This window comes from Marmota marmota, unplaced genomic scaffold, assembly GCF_001458135.2.
Source record: "Marmota marmota marmota unplaced genomic scaffold, marMar, whole genome shotgun sequence".
NCBI lineage: Eukaryota > Metazoa > Chordata > Mammalia > Rodentia > Sciuridae > Marmota > Marmota marmota.
The window spans coordinates 1-4319 of record NW_026007146.1 but is presented as its reverse complement, the minus strand read 5'-3'; the positions used below and the strand labels follow the sequence as shown (position 1 = coordinate 4319).

Sequence of the window (4319 nt, the reverse complement as noted above, 5' to 3'; positions counted from 1 at the left end):
AATGATATTAAAATAACACTCCTCCTTGGGCAAAGCCTAATCTTATCACTGGGTGGGCAATAGAGGATCCAAAACAAGGGAAGTCACAGAATTTTGAACAGTTATGAGATGACAAAATACAAAGGCAGAGAGCAACTTGTCTAGGAAAAGAACTTATGAAACACTGTGTAATTGTATACAAATTAAATAGCCAGATACAAAAAAAAATAGTTTACAAATTTAGGGATCTATGCATAGATTTGTTTACATACATTTGAAAACTATGGATATGAGAGAAAATTTGATTTTCCATGTAATTGATTTTTAGTGAACTAGAAAATTTTCCTATTATAATTCATCATATAAATTACTTCTGATACTACATCAGTAATATCAAATATCCTTTTATAAATTGATATGTTTAGGAAAAACTAAGTAAATGTATGATAAATTATTATAAATGGCAAATAAATGTAACTAAGACTGACTCCTTTACAGAAGTTTTTTTTTTATTATTTTATATAGGTACACATTAATTATTCAGAATAGTGGATTTCACTGTGATAGATTTATAGATACATATATCATAATTTGATCAAATGAATTTATTCTTAAAAATATAAATTCAGCTCAATACTATTTCTTTTCCTCATAAAAGTAGTATGGTAGACAGACTTTAAGTTGTTCCCCAATGATCCCCACCTCCTAGAATTCATCAATTTTTATAATGTCTAAACTTTGAGTATGGATTGGATTTATAAGTTAACTTCTTTTATGGGGTGTGTTGCACCATTCCTGGAGGTACTGCAATATCAGGTCTATGCATGGAGTGGACAAAGCAAGCGCCTACTGCTCTAAAACTCCAATTACTATCATATCATATTTTAAATTAATAAGAATAAATGCTACACTTGATCTTAGCCAAAAGGCCAAGAAGATACTATTATTATTTAACTTCTAGCAAATAGAATATGACAGAAGTAGTGAAATGTCATTTCAAAGGTTAGTTACAAAGACTATGGCTTCAATATTGGGCACATTTTCCTGCTCAATCATTCTGAAGGAACTCAGCTGTTATGTTGTGTGCCTTCCTCTGGAGAGGTACAAATGACAAGGAACTGAGTCTCTGATCAACAATCAGAGAGTCTGAGGCCCAGTGACACCAATGTATTCCACCACTGAGTTTTGACATGATGTAGACATAGCCAAAACCTTTGAGGCTTGTGAGAAAACTCTGAGTCAGAAGCTTACAGCTAAGTTGCACTCAGATTTCTGATCCCTAGATATTTTGAGATAATAAACATTTATTGTTTTAAACTGTAAAACTTGGGGAGAATTTGTTACACAGCAATTAAATACAAGGTCTTTAAAAATATTTAATCTGAAAATCTATAATTCAGGGAAGTCATAGTAATGAACAAAAAAGAGGTAATATATATTACATGTTCTACAATATATGTTGTGCTCATAGTACAAACTGAGTGTTTAGAGAAGAGTTTACAATAAAGGCGTGTGTTCAGTAAGAACTGTTTTACAAGCTGCTTTGCTACATTTAAATTTCCATAGCACTATGTAAGGCTAGCTGGTGCTCCACCTCTTTGTCAACACTTGAATTTTTGTCAGAATTTATGATTCCAGATCTTCCAGAGATGAGTAATGTGGATTTCTTTAGACTTTATTTTCATTATTCTTTGTTGATAATATATGCTGCAAATACTTTCTCCCACCATTTGGCTTATTTCTTCACTTTCTTAGTGACAACTCTTGGTGAAGAGAAATTCATAAATGGAAAGTGGCTATCAGTATTTTCTGTGGCCTCAGTAAGAAGTATTCTCCTAAATGAATATGATGAGGATATTTCCCTGTGTCACTTTTAAAAGACCTTTATAATGCTTTCACACATTGAGCCATACAATATTCCAGAATTTATTTTTGTATGAGATGTGAGACTGGAATCATATACCCTTTTTATCAATTTACACATATTATTTTATTGATATAAATATATACAATAGTGAGATTTGTTGTTATATATTCAAATGTGCACACAGTAGAACAAAATAATCTTGTGAATTCCATTTCCCAGTGCCTCTCCTTTCCCTTCGCTCCCCTTGCTACTTTTCTTTTACTCTAATTGTGTCATTTCTATTTTTATGAGCTCTTCCCTTGACCCTTGTTTTTTTTTCCTTTTTTCTTTTTTCTCTCTGGCTTTCACTTATGAGAGAAAGGAAGCATATGATCCATGACTTTCTGGGTATGGATTACTTTGCTTAATACAATGCTCTCAAATTCCATTCATTTTCCTGCAAATGACATAATTTCATTGTTCTTTAGGACTGAATAAAACACACAAGCATGTCTAGCTGTTGAGAATTGTGTTCAGATGCTGACTTTAATTCTTTAGAATAAATACTGAGGAGAGGTATAACTGGATACCATGTTTCCCTTCCAAGGAGTCACCATACTGATTTCCAAAGTGATTGCACTAATTTACAACTCTACTAACAATGTGTAAGTGTATCTTTTTCTCCACATCCTTTCCAGCATTTATCATCATTTGTATTCTTGATGGTTGCCATTCTATTGGGGTGAGATAAAATCACAGTGTAGTTTTGATTTACACTTCTGTGATTGATAAAGATGTTGAACATCCTTCATATATTTGTTGACCATTTGTATTGCCTCTTTTAAGAAGTGTCTGTGTAGTTCCTTTGTCAATTTATTGATTAGCTTATTTGGAGGTTTTTGTGGTAAGTGTTTTGTTTATATGAAGGATATTAATTTGCATTGGAACAGTACTTAGTAAAGATTTTTTTTTCTTTTTTGCTATTCAGAAACTTGTTAATTTGATGTCATTCCATTGATTAACTCTTGACATTATTTTCTTAACTGTAGGCCTGTGCCTATAGAGTGCTGACCCTGTCCAAAGTTGCATAGTTTCTAAGTCTTTGATCCATCTTGAGTTAACTTTTATACAGGGTGAGATATAGGACCCATTCTTCTACTATGGATAACCAATTTCTCCAGCACCACTTGTTAGAAAGCCTGCCTTTTCTCCAGTGTATATTTTTGGTGGCTTTGTGGACCAGGTGACTGTATTTGTGTGGGTTTGTCTCTGTGTCTTCTGTTCTATTCCATTGATCCATGTTTTTTTTTTTTTTTTCATTCCATGCAGTTGTTGTTTCTATTGCTCTGTAGTATAATTTGAAATCAGCTGTTGTGATGCCTCCAGCATTGATTTTTTTTTGCTTAGAATCACCTTGGTCTTTTTTTCTTCAGCATGAGTTTTAGGGCTGTTTTTGCTGGTTCTATGGACAATGTCATTGGTATCTTGATGGAGATTGCATTAAATCTGTAGATGATTTTTGGAATTTGGGTCATTTTAGCATTATTAGTTGTACCTATCCATGAACATGAAAAGTCTTTCCATTTCTTTCTTCAGTTTTCTATAATTTTTATTGGAGAAGTCTTTTGCCTCCTTAGTTTAATTTACCTCTTCTACTTTCTGAGGCAATGTTTGTTACTGGGTGGCATCAGTACCAGCCTGGGAAGGAAAGGCTAGGTTACAATTATTGGCATCAGATTAATATTGGCATCAGCTCTGCCATTTTTTTTTTGGTTGGGAATCATTCTTATCTAGGGACTACTAAGTTTTGATTTAAGAGTCATTTTATTCAGGGATCCCAGGCTATGGTGTCCTAAGCTTTCAGGTTATTTCTTTCTGTTTGCTTTTCTGAATGTACCTGCTAAAAGGTTAATCCCACCCAGCTCATGACACAACCCCTAGGCATGCTTGTGATATTCCTCTTGAGCGCTATCAAACTGCTCTGTGAGTGCCAACAGGCTGCTACTCCCCTCAGAGGGACCCCCCCAGAGGGACAGCCTTTTCCATTTGCTCACTGCTCCAGAAATATTTGAAATCAAATTGGTAGGAAAATGATTTTATTCAAAGCCAGTTTTGAAAGAAGACAAAATAAAACTATTATTTTAAAGGTTTCATCTTCAAAATCCCTGAAGATGAGCAGAACTTTTAAAGTAGAAGAGGCAGTAGTTACAGCAAAGTGAGACAGAAGGTAGGCAGTGTGCATATGTAGATATGATTAGCATGTGCTAGATAGGTGGGGGCAGAGTGCAATCTCCACTCCCAGCTTCTTGGCATCCATCAGGTCTTTGGGGCTTGGTTTCACTCTCAATAAGAACAAGTTTCTCTCCATTTAGAGGGGCCCCAAATTTAGTCTAGTTCATGATTAGTTTACCTTGATACAGTATGTATTGTGTCAGAGCTTGGGGATCCTTTTTTTTAATGTCTTACAAGTGTGGGGGCCTTCCTATAGGTCAGG

The 4319-nt window shown here is 34.4% G+C and overlaps 1 pseudogene; it reads right to left on the bottom strand.

The window, feature by feature from the left end:
- Window positions 1–758: 758 nt before the first annotated feature.
- Window positions 759–920, bottom strand: LOC125614788 (annotated as a pseudogene).
- Window positions 921–4319: the final 3399 nt, after the last annotated feature.